The sequence below is a fragment of the Patagioenas fasciata genome, chromosome 2 (assembly GCF_037038585.1).
Source record: "Patagioenas fasciata isolate bPatFas1 chromosome 2, bPatFas1.hap1, whole genome shotgun sequence".
In the NCBI taxonomy this organism is placed as follows: Eukaryota; Metazoa; Chordata; class Aves; order Columbiformes; family Columbidae; genus Patagioenas; species Patagioenas fasciata.
In genome coordinates this window covers 106,505,648-106,518,160 of record NC_092521.1, presented here as the reverse complement: position 1 = coordinate 106,518,160, position 12,513 = coordinate 106,505,648, and the positions used below count along the sequence as shown (strand labels likewise).

The 12,513-nt window shown below is 40.7% G+C and overlaps 1 long non-coding RNA gene across 4 annotated transcripts in view; it reads right to left on the bottom strand.

The window, feature by feature from the left end:
* LOC139827230 (uncharacterized) overlaps positions 1 to 8,481 on the bottom strand; it is a 30,450-nt gene extending 21,969 nt beyond the window's left edge. For 3 of the 4 annotated variants that reach the window (XR_011737650.1, XR_011737649.1, XR_011737651.1), the window contains exons 1-5: positions 8,128 to 8,481; positions 6,636 to 6,757; positions 4,876 to 5,101; positions 3,039 to 3,232; positions 1,945 to 2,070 (exon numbers count right to left, since the gene is read on the bottom strand). This is a non-coding gene — a long non-coding RNA (uncharacterized lncRNA). The remainder of the gene's footprint in view (positions 1 to 1,944; positions 2,071 to 3,038; positions 3,233 to 4,875; positions 5,102 to 6,635; positions 6,758 to 8,127) is intronic. The other variant, XR_011737652.1, reaches the window with a different exon arrangement.
* Positions 8,482 to 12,513: the final 4,032 nt, after the last annotated feature.

Below are 12,513 nucleotides of genomic sequence, written 5' to 3'. Positions count from 1 at the left end.
ATGATTAAGGGAGTGGAGCACCTCCTTTATGAAGAAAGGTTGAGGGAGCTGGGGCTCTTTAGTTTGGAGAAGAGGAGACTGAGGGGTGACCTTATTAATGTTTATAAATATATAAAGGGTGAGTGCCACGAGGATGGAGTCAGGTTCTTCTCAGTGGCAAACAATGATAGGACAAGGGGCAATGGGATCAAGCTGGAACACAAGAGGTTCCACTTAAATTTGAGAAAGAACTTCTTCTCAGTGAGGGTAACAGAACACTGGAACAGGCTACCCAGGGAGGTTGTGGAGTCTCCTTCCCTGGAGACATTCAAAACCCCCCTGGACACATTCCTGTGCGACCTCACCTAGGCGTTCCTGCTCCAGCAGGGGGATTGGACTAGATGATCTTTTGAGGTCCCTTCCAATCCCAAACATACTGTGATACTGTGATACTGTGATACAGGGGAACAATGTGGAATGATTTATCAGTTATGGGCAACATTTTACACTTTTAATAAATCTGTTTGCAATTAGGTTTTATATATAAATTGAGTTTCATGACATCCTAACATAGTCAGTATTAATCAGAGGAACACTAGTTTTTAATTTATACCAGTAGAAAGGATTTGTTAAAATACGGAAACGATCAGCACATTGGAGCAGTCATACAATTTTTTAAGGTGGTAATTCTGATGTAAAACACAATGTACATATTAAGGAAAGGAGAACAAATTTACATAATTTGGATTCTGTCTTGGCTGTTTCCACTGGGCTGGACATACTGCTTTCTGTGATAACTGTGTTTATGAAATCCCAGATAGCCCCTTCTAGCCTCCTTCCTCTGCCCCTGCCACTAATTTAGCAATTATACATTGCTTGCATTTCTATAATGAAAATAAATTAATTAAGAGATATTGAATTTCCCTCTGAAACAGGATCTACTTTGAAGGTAAACAAAAAGTATAATCAATTTAATTTCCGTAGTATAAAACACTCCATTGAAGTTAGCCAGACATTGAATGGTAAAGAGAGTTCATTCTGTCAACCATTCTAAAGCCCCCTAATCACTATACCATATTATAACGTCATATTCTCAGGTTTGGGTATATTTAGATATTTCCCTTCTAGCTTTATTTGGTCGAAATGCTCAAGACTGACTCTCTCCAAGAGATTTGCATAGCTGGAACACCTACTGTGGGCTGGCATGAAAATCAACTGATCAACCTCTAGAGGCTGTGTTAAACTGCAGGTCTGACTGAACAACTGTAACAGTCTCACACTGCCTGAAAAAAAACAGAAATTTGTACAGCCTACAAAGGAATCTCATTGTTTTCAAGCATTTCTGAGGCAGAATATAGGAACTCCTTTCATCTCTGTAGTTTAACTTCATATTACTTTTTGCACAAAGAGTCGCAAATGCTGCTTTAAACAGTCTGAGCAGGCAACATTGTAGCAAGGCAGGATAAGGGATATAACTAGCCTGATCTGACTTAATCGGGGGCAATGAAGTTAAAATCAGCTTCAAAGATTGTGAATACAACAACCAGTGATCACAACTACTGGGAAAAAAATGAAGACAGGCAACAGGAATTTATGCTGAGAGACATCCAGTTACCTTCATCAGCTGTTGCCGCTGCCAAAATACATGCAAATTTGCACTTCGGATCCCACATTTCCCCACACTAGTCTGCTGAACTTCCACTAAGGTGCTCAAGATGACATACCACCTTGTCATCTTAACTGCTGAAGACATTTACCTCCCAAAAGCTTCCATTGCTGTTAACTGTCTGAGAAAATACTTCTCATAACTGTCAAACTCCAAACAAGGAGCATGAAAGAAAAGCATCGGAGAGTGAACCACCCTTTAAATCTATTCTAGATCTTGACACAGATGGTCTAAGAAGCTCTGGAGTTGGGCTTCTGCTTTGACTCAATATGCAGTGGGCTAATGGATGTGGCACTCACCTGAAAACCTCCACATCTGAATTTCAACTTTTCAGCTTCTGAGCTCTCTTGAGATTTGATCTTCTTCCTGTTAACATATTTCAAGTAGATTCATAGGGCTTAATGAAAATGGAAGAGCATTTATGTCTGTGGAAATGAAACACAACTTTTTAAAATAAAGGAATGTATTTAAATAAATCATGAAAATACTTCCACAAAAAGTAAAAACAAACAAAAAATAAATAGATAAATAAATAAAGGGGGGAAAAAAACCAAACAAACACAAAAACAAAAACCAAAGAAGCAAGAGCAATGAAGGCCAGACAGTGAAGGCACAACTATTTTACATGACAGCATAAAACTGAAGGACCCCACTTTTTACTTTTTCAGAAATATTTTTTTTTCCAGTTTGGAATTCTGAATTTCTTATTCAGTTTGGAAAAGAAAAGCTGCTGTGCATACTACGTCCCATAATACCCACTAAGATAACCTCTTTCTGCTTTTCCCATGGAATTTTTGAGTGCTGCCCTTATTAAGTAATGAAGCTGAGTACTGCAGAGAGTAATGCTTGTCTACATATTACAAGTCTGGGAGAAGCTTGCAATAATGAACTGTTTGTAGCAGAACTAATAATTGTTAATTATGGTGAAAAGTCATTGTAAATGTTCCATTAAGTGAGACAACTGTTTGAGGAGGACCAGAGTGCACCTCTTCTGCCAGGGTGGGAGGAAGAATGGAAGTGTCATTTGGCTACGTTAATCTGGTTACAAGTTCTATCAAGTCTCATTTTTGTCTGCTTAATTTTGAAAACCATTTATGATATGATAGGCAAACATGTTAGGCAGATGCAACCTGGCATCCAGTCTTCTGTCAAGGCAGGCAGGAGAGTAGGTGTTAGGTTTTGTTAGGTTGAGCAGACATGAAGAAAATGAAAAACCCTCTTGCTGTTCTGATTAAGTTCATCCATTCCTCATTTCAATTTATCATTGCACAGAGAAGAGAGAAGCAGAGAGACTGTTCTGATGCACCTTTCCTATTCTTCAATTCCTCTCAGAAGATGAGGAAATCTTTCATGCTTGGTCCCTTACCTGCAAAATACAGTAATTGCCACATACCTCAAAAGACCTCTGATCTATTCCTCAGGCAACTGAGTAAGCTTCTTCCCTAGCAATGTCATTGACTCCTGACCTACGAGACGGAAATTTACACTCCAACATCATCAATTAAGAACCACCTGTGTCAACACAGTAATAAATGCCTCAGTCCACTCCAAAGACATCTCTGGGTTGCCTTGAGCCAGGTTTGGGGCCTGTGAGATGAGAGACAGAGTTCTTCAGCATCTCAAGATAAATTCAGAAGATCTGGCTAGATTAAGAACCAAACAAAGTCAATGTCTAAAACTCATCTCAAGTTCTCTGTGTAGAGAAGTTTATCTCAAGAGAAAGATTAAATACAAATGAGTTGTCCTGGCACCATTCTAGTTAGCAGTAGCTCATTTTTATTATGTTTATTTCATTTTTTCTTCATTAAGTCATTAACTAGTGTTTTTTACATTATATAAAGAAATTCCAGTGCCTTTACCTATCCCACACAAATCTCAGCATAACAATCTCGTAGCTAAAATCCTATAAATCTTAATAGGAGAAACTGAATACCACCACACAAGATAATTCCTACTAATAAAACATGTCTCTGTCTACGGGATTATTTTTAAAAGCTCCAGTTTCTAAGAGTAACTGATTGTACATAACAACTTTCTGCTGCAGCAGCATGTAGTTATGTAAATTTCTCTGTATCATTACTTTAAAACTTAAAATATCAATATTTCAATTTTACATACACAAGTATTTTTTGAACTATTTTTTTAGTCAAAAAAAGGCTGCAAATCCAGATTTAAGCAGGATAATATAAAAGGTCTGTAGTAAAAACTAACACAGGTTGGTTGCCACCCAAAACAAAATCTGTAAGGTGAAGACAACACCCCTTTATTTAGGAATACAAATTAAAATAAAGTGCAGGCCTCTGGATGTCAATATTACTGTATTCATTGATTTCTGTCTAGCCATTCAGATTGATGCATTTCAGGAAGTATACTTAATTTCATTAAACAAGTTCATATTGTTCCTCTTGACAAGAAGTGAAAAATAATCAGAACATGGAAAGCAGGAAGTAAATAATAAGCTTTAAAACTGAACTAAACTCCAGGTCATTCAGCCCTCTGTAGGATGTTAAGCTTTTGTTTCCTGTAAAAACAGCTCTAATCCACAACACTTTACTAGTGAATGTCAGTTAAAATAGCTCAGTCAATTTAGGATATTATTTTATCACCATTCATGATAGGTTCAAGAATCAAAGTGCAGCCAATAGGTAGGTGTGCTTATGATAGCCCAATCAGTTGAACTTGAAATGTCTAGAACTGTTGCATTTAAATTGCTGTGTTCTATGAGAGTCTTTAAAATGTGGACATGATTTAAAAGTCACTGATTAAAAAAATTCAGCTGTAACTTGAGAAATACATTATTCAAAGTTTTGCAGACTGTGTTGCAAACCAGTATGTAAAACCTAAAGAAGCCTATTATGGGATTTTATGTTAGAGGCCACTGCATCTCACACTGAACCTTCTCCAAGACAGGAAGCAGAAGTAGGAATTGCATCCATTCCTGTGGATAATTCTCAGAAAAGGTAGTAGACCATAGTGACAGAGCATGCTTTCAAATTAGTAATTGTGATACAACTCTCCTTGCAGCTCTAAACAGAAAGGGCCTATCTAGGGAAGAGGAGGTATGGTCAGTGGGTTATGGCATTTAGTTCGTCTGCAGCTGCTGAAATGTTACAAATGTACGACTGACCGTGTACAAATCTGAGAAACTCCAAACACTCTAAATTTCTTCAACAGATCAGACCACTCCTTACATCCAGGGACTAGCAAAACACAATAGGTTTTTCTATTACCTTTTCTCTCTGAGTTCTGTAGTCCATGAAGCACTGTTCCCTTCATCTCACTGGCAGGGGATTTAGCCTTCCCAGCCACCATGGCTATATTTTATCCCATCCTCCCTCAAAGGATCAGATCCTCAGTGGATGTAAATCAATGTCATCCTACTCATGTGTGAGGGACTGTGAGGCCTTGCAACAGCTGGAGGTCTGACCCATCTTTCTTCCTGGAAATAAGCTGCTTCTGAAAGAAAATTTTGAACTTTGGTGTGATTACAGTTTCAACAACTGTGTTAGACATTATTAACAGCAGTTTTTTGCAAACCTAAGCACAGTCGTGTGGCACCTGGACCATGCAGGTTATGGAGAGTACATTCCTTGAGAAAAATTCACTAGTATGTTAAATAGCTGATGTCAATCTGTTCAACAGAGCAATCAAAAATTCGACTTCTTTGGCCAATCTTATCTAGTTATATACAGGGCAAATCAAGAGAGAGGTTCCAAGACCTTGTTCTTCGTTTCCCTTCCACACATCAGAGTGTTGGGAGGTGGGTGTAGCTACAGATAACTATTCACTATACAGATCACTATTCCAGATCAGCACTTGATCTATCAGATTTTCCAATAGGAAATGTGCAGGAAAATAATAAAATTAAAGTAGTTACTTCATGAAAGACATCCCTTCTTAGCAGTTTATGCTGAAAATGGTAGCCAAAACCATTAATTATCTCAGTTACATTGACACATTTTCTACTGCACATCTTTTTACTGTGTAGCAGGAGCAAGCAAGAGGAGACATAATCACAGTGGTTTTCCTAATAGGTCCAGAATTATCCCATTACACTGAATTTATTCACTTCTATGATGGCAATAACAGGATATTCCTACTTGAAATGCCACTTGCATTACTGCTGCATAACTTAAAGAGAAAGAAGAATGGGTAAGTAGGAATATTTTAGATAATAAGGAACAAGTAGTTTAAGACAGCCTCTCTACTGCTTTAATTCTCTTAGTTTATATTTAGCAGACAATTTGGCTTCTTCTTTGACAAATAAAAATAAGCCTTGGAATGAGGAATTTCTGCCATGAAGAATTATTTACACTAATGAGTGCTAAGTCTCTATCAGCTGACTTTTCCATCATAATTATTAGTGAAAAAACATCTTAAACCAAGTACAGATCCTGACTTCTCTGATTATTGCAGGCATTCTGAGTGATATATTTAAACAATTAACAGAGACATTTAAGAGTGTGGTCGCTCTTGGCTTACACTTCGGTAGTCAACAACCAATGAATAGAAATTGTCAATTCCAGCTCTTAGTAGACTTGCAGTTTTAAATTCCACCTATAACATATGTGTGTGTTTGTTCGTTTGTTTGTTTTTAACTAATGTTTAAGCACTGCACTACACAGTCACAAAGTTGTATGGGACCATCAACCTTCAAATAAACAAGTAAAGGCCACAGTAAAAAGAAAGAACAACTTATCATTAACAAGGGAATATTGCAGGGAAACCACTGAGGTTTTAGATGCACTACAGTTCCAGCCAATCTCTAAATAAGGCATTACATAAACTTATTCATATAAGACAATTGAATCTTGATTAAAATTCAATAGGCCAAAATTCCAGAATAAGGAGTAGAACCCTTTCCCAGTGTTCCCTACTTCCAGAGAAGTTTTAGAGCTCCTCTTCAGACCAGAAAGGCCAGCACTGCTGAAGCAGCAGTTTGCAGGAGGATCCATGATGCTACGGGACCTGCCATAGACAAGATACCCACCGGTGGGTTCTGATATATGTGTTACAGTTCCCTGGATGATCCAAGTCCAAGCCAGACATATTCCTTCTGGGTTTTCTAAGAAGTAGTCTAACAGGAGAAATATAATCACCGTCTATGGGCCCCTAAGATGAGAGAAGGCAGAATTTTGTTTTATTTTGTTGCATTTCGCATGAATGGGACCAAGCAGTTTCTCTATGTTCATAAGGAGTAGGTTCAGTTCTGGAAAAACAGTTTTGAGCAGAATAGGTCACAAAATACACTGACAAAAATGTGAAACTTATAATAAGTATTTAAAGTGGAAATCTGATATTCCATAGAGATTCGCAACACCTGCATTACCTTATAGGAAGGTAGTGCAGACTCTGTGCTTGCCCTGTCCTCTTCCCAGTCACTTTTGGCTCATTGATTAATTAAAACTTCCATTATATAGATACACACACAAATGTTGTAGCTTCCATTTCTGGTAAGAAGATTTGCATGAGGAAAGTCTGCACAAAAAAACTGCTCCATAAGGAAGCAAAAGATCAGAAGCTAGAAAAGTACACATATTTTACCATTTTCAGAAACAAAATAGCTGACATTTCATATATTCATATTTATAATTTAAAAATCATAATTGAAAATATTATTTTTCATCCAAAATATTTTTAATAGATGTTTTTGGATGGTTATTTTTAACTGCTAAGCACAGTTTTAGACAATATTTTTAATGTTCAGGTTTTTATACCTCTGGAATAAATACCTCAGTCAGTAACGTATCTACTATTGACACAGAAAACTATGGAAAATATTTGCTTTCCACAATAAATTGCAACCCAGCTCACATCTCCTCCACTCTCCTTCTTTCTCTATAATTTTTAAAAGATAAATTCTTCAGGTCACAACTAAAATCAGGGCTTTTCTTACAACTAAAAGACATGCTAGCATAGCTTTTAATTTTAAGTTCTCCAGCAATTATCTCGTACAGTTTAAAGACTTTTTTCTCCAGTACACTTGTGGCAAACACAGTTCTAACACAAAACCATGCACACACGGGAAAAAAACTTGAGTGTTTCTCTAAAGGCACACATCAAGAACAATCTGATTAATTTGTGAGATTAAATTAAACAGAAAAAAATAAGCCAGGGATAAGAAAACTATGGTGGGATAATCTACATAATTACTAAAGTATTAACCACCATGTGTTCTGCCTGCTGCATGGTTTTGCCTTGATGAAAAAGGCATTGACAATGTGCCAATTAATAATACTTATAGCATGTCAACATCATAAATGTAAAATACACAACAGGAAAAACTAAGTCTGTGTTGGTTTGACTGAAATCAAGTTAATTTACTTCATGCAGTTAGAAGTTCTTCTTTTTCATAGCTAGCACAGTCATTGTTTGGATTTAGTTTGAGAACAATAAGATAGCACCCCAGAACAGAGTTATTGTTTTTTTCAAGTAACTTTGCAGTGGTTTTGAGATGGAATTGAGAAAATACAAGAACTTACTGTTATTTTAGCTGTTGTCTGGGAGAGTAAGGTCTTTCTGGGCTTTTTATCTGCAGGTGAGGTGCAGCTGGGAAGGTAGACCTTGACTTACATCCAGACTGATCAATGAGAATATTCCATGCCACTAAGGTCATGCTTCACATTTAAGTAGAGTGGGGTTATCTGGCTTGGCAGACCCCATTCCAGTTCAACTCCATTCCAGCTGAGCTTCCATTTGAGAGTTCTGTTAGTTCGGTTAGTTATTGTTAGTTCAGCTTTTTGCTGTTTTGCAGTTGGCCTCTGGGCCTTTCTGCCTTTTTGACACTTTTCCTTTTTCCATGGGATCGGCTGTTTGGGACCAGGGTGTTCTTTTCCTGGGAACAGGAAAAAAAAAAAATTATAAAGAAACTCTCAGAATTCCTCCTTGGGTGAGGACAGTTCATCAGAAACCAAACTTGTCCATGGGTGTAAGTTTACTGAACTGTAAGGAACACAATAGAGCAGCACCAAATTACACCAGCAGCATGGAAATGATCTCCTGTTTTTTATAACTTAGATGGTATAAAGGCTAGCAGAAGTCAGTCATTATATCAAAACATTAGGGTTTTTTCCCAGGTTCTGAAAGCTACTTCCTCCCATTGTCTAAGAAAAGATTTACTGAATTTAAAAATGCAGTGTCAAAGTCCAGTCCCTACAAATATTCCATCACAGTATCACAGTATGTTTGGGATTGGAAGGGACCTTAAAAGATCATCTAGTCCAATCCCCCTGTTGGAGCAGGAACGCCTAGGTGAGGTCGCACAGGAATGTGTCCAGGCGGGCTTTGAATGTCTCCAGGGAAGGAGACTCCACAACCTCCCTGGGCAGCCTGTTCCAGTGCTCTGTCACCCTCACTGAGAAGAAGTTTCTTCTCAAATTTAAGTGGAACTTCTTGTGTTCCAGCTTGATCCCATTACCCCTTGTCCTATCATTGTTTGCCACCGAGAAGAGCCTGGCTCCATCCTCGTGGCATTCACCCTTTATATATTTATGAACATTAATAAGGTCACCCCTCAGTCTCCTCTTCTCCAAACTAAAGAGACCCAGCTCCCTCAGCCTTTCTTCATAAAGGAGGTGCTCCACTCCCTTAATCATCTTTGTTGCCCTACACTGGACCCTCTCCAGGAGTTCCCTGTCCTTCTTGAACTGAGGGGCCCAGAACTGAACACAATATTCCAGACGGGGTCTCACCAGGGCTGAGTAGAGGGGAAGGAGGACCTCTCTCGATCTACTGACCACCCCCCTTGTAATACACCCGAGGATGCCATTGGCCTTGATTGCCACAAGGGCACAGTGCTGGCTCATGGTCATCCTGCTGTCCACCAGGACCCCAGGTCCCTTTCCCCTACACTGCTCTCTAATATGTAGTTTCTCAACCTATAGTGGAACCTGTGGTTGTTCCTGCCCAGATGCAGGACTCTATACTTTCCCTTGTTAAATTTCATCAGGTTATTCCCCGCTCAACTCTCCAGCCTGTCCAGGTCCCGCTGGATGGCAGCACAGCCTTCTGGCGTGTCAGCCACTCCTCCCAGCTTCGTGTCATCAGCAAACTTGCTGATAGTACACTCAATTCCCTTGTCCAAATCGTTAATGAATATATTGAATAATATTGGCCCCAGTACTGACCCCTGAGGCACTCCACTAGATACTGGCTTCCAACTAGACTCCACACCATTGACTACCACTCTCTGGCTTCTCTCCTTGAGCCAGTTTGCAACCCACCTCACTATTCTATTGTCTAGACCACACCTCCTCAACATAGCCGTGAGGACGTTGTGAGAGACTGTGTCAAAGGCTTTACTGAAGTCAAGGTAGACCACATCCACCGCCCTGCCATCATCCATCCACCTCATACATTCTCATAAAAGGCTATGAGGTTGGTCAAGCATGACTTACCCTTGGTAAAGCCATGCTGACTGCCCCTAATGACCCTCTTATCCTTGATATGCCTTGAGATGGCACGAAGGATAAGCTGCTCCATTACTTTCCCAGGGACAGAGGTGAGGCTGACCGGTCTATAATTATCCGGGTCCTCCTTCTTGCCCTTTTTGAAGACTGGAGTGACATTTGCTTTTCTCCAGTCCTCAGGTACCTCTCCCGTTTCCCAAGACTTAGCAAAAATGATGGAGAGAGGTCTAGCAATTACTTCAGCCAGCTCCCTCAGCACCCGTGGATGCATCCCATCTGGACCCATGGATTTATGGATGTCCAGACTATTTAATTGCGCCCTAACCCAGTTCTCATCAACTAAAGCAAACTCCTCCATTGACCTGGCTTCATCCGGGGTCTCAGGGGTACGGGGCTCCCCAGGACAGTCTCCAGCAGAGTAGACAGAGACAAAGAAGGCATTCAGTAATTCTGCCTCCTCTGTATCTTCTGGCACCAGGGCACCCACCCCATTCATCAGTGAGCCTACATTGCCTCTGGTGTTAGTTTTATCTGCTATGTATTTGAAAAAGTTCTTTTTGCTGTCCTTGACCCCTCTCGCCAACTGTAATTCTAAGGAGGCCTTGGCTATCCTAGCTGCCTTCCTACATCCTCTAACAGCAGCCTTATATTCCTCCCAAGTGGCCAGCCCCTGCTTCCATGACCTGTAAACTCTCCTCTTCTGCTTGAGCATACCCAACAGATCCCTATTCAACCACACAGGCCTCCTGGCTCCCTTCCTCGACTTCCTACGTGTGGGGATGCTCTGATCCTGAGCATGGAAGAAGCAATCTCTGAATGCAATCCAGCTCTCTTGGGCCCCTTTACCTTCAAGCAGCCTTGCCCATGGGATTTCCCCAAGCAATCGCTTAAAAAGGCCGAAGTTACCCCTGCTAAAGTCCAGGGTTGCAATTCTACTTGCTATTCTGTTCCTGCCACACAAGATGCTGAACTCCACCATCTCATGGTCACTGCAACCCAGGCAGCCCTCAACTTTTACTACTTCGACCAGACCCTCTTTGTTAGTGAGGATGAGATCCAGGAGCGCACCTCTCCTAGTCGGCTCCTCCACCATCTGCATGAGGAAGTTATCATCAATGCACTGGAGGAACCTCCTGGACTGTGGCTGGCTGGCTAAATGGTCCTTCCAGCAGACATCAGGGAAGTTAAAATCACCCACAAGAACCAGGGCCTGTGACTGTGCGGCCACTCATTCCATTAAAGGTTTCTTGTCAATTTTTGTATAATACATGTAACAACTACCAGCAGTATGAAGATTAAATTAACCCCCTCTTTCTAACTCATTGCATGATGTGATAATATGACTGAAATTAAGTTGATTTTCTTCATGCAGTGTCAAGGTTTGATTGCAGGGTGACAATAAACCGTGGCAGATGCTTTCCCCCTGTGAGGAAGCTGTAGCCGCCGTGAGGTCTCCCCTCAGTCTCCTCTTCTCCAGGCTGAACAAACCAAGTAACTTTAGCTGCTCCTCATATGGCTTCCCCTCCAAACACTTCACCAACTTTGTAGCCCTCTTCTGGAGATTCTCCAGTAGCTTTATATCCTTTTCATAGTGTGGCACCCAGAACTGCACACAGTGCTCCAGATGAGGCCGCACCAGTGCAGAGCAGAGCGGGACAATCACCTCCCTCGCCCGGCTGGCAATGCTGTGCTGGATGCACCCAGGACACAGTTGGCTCTCTTGGCTGCCAGGGCACACTGCTGGCTCATGTTCAACTTGCTGTCGACCAGAACCCCCAGATCCCTCTCCATGGAGCTGCTCTCCAGCATCTCGTCCCCCAGTCTGTATGAACAGCCAGGGTTGCCATGTTCCAGGTGCAAATTCCTGCACATGCCCTTGTTAAACTTCATGCGGTTGATGATTGCCCAGTTCTCCAGTTTGTCCAGATCCCTCTGCATGGACTCTCTGCCCTCAAGAATGTCAACAGCTCCTCCCAATTTTGTGTCATTGGCGAACTTACTTAGTATTTCCTCAAGTCCTGTGTCCAAGACATTTATGAAGACATTGAAGAATACTGGACCTAAGATGGATCCCTGCAGAACAGTTAGCCTTTGAGCCTTTCTGCCTGTTGCCTTTTTTGCTCTCTCCCCAGGAGCAGCTTTTGGTGCCCAGGATGTTCTCCTTCCCAGGAGAACATGGACAGAGTCAGTGAGCAATAGCACTGAGTATCACTTATTATATATTATTAGTAGTAGCAGCATATTATTAGTTTTTGTTTTTGTCTTCTTGAACTCTTTATCTCAGCCTACAAGATTCTCCTTTCCCTTTCAATTATCTCTCCTACTTGGGGTCGTGGGATGGGAGTGAACAAGTGGCTATTGTGGCCTTGATTACTACTGGGATTAAACGTTGACACATTCCATCTGGAAATATGTCTTCAGTCGAGTCTGAATGTGTGGTATACACTTCAAAAATTAGGG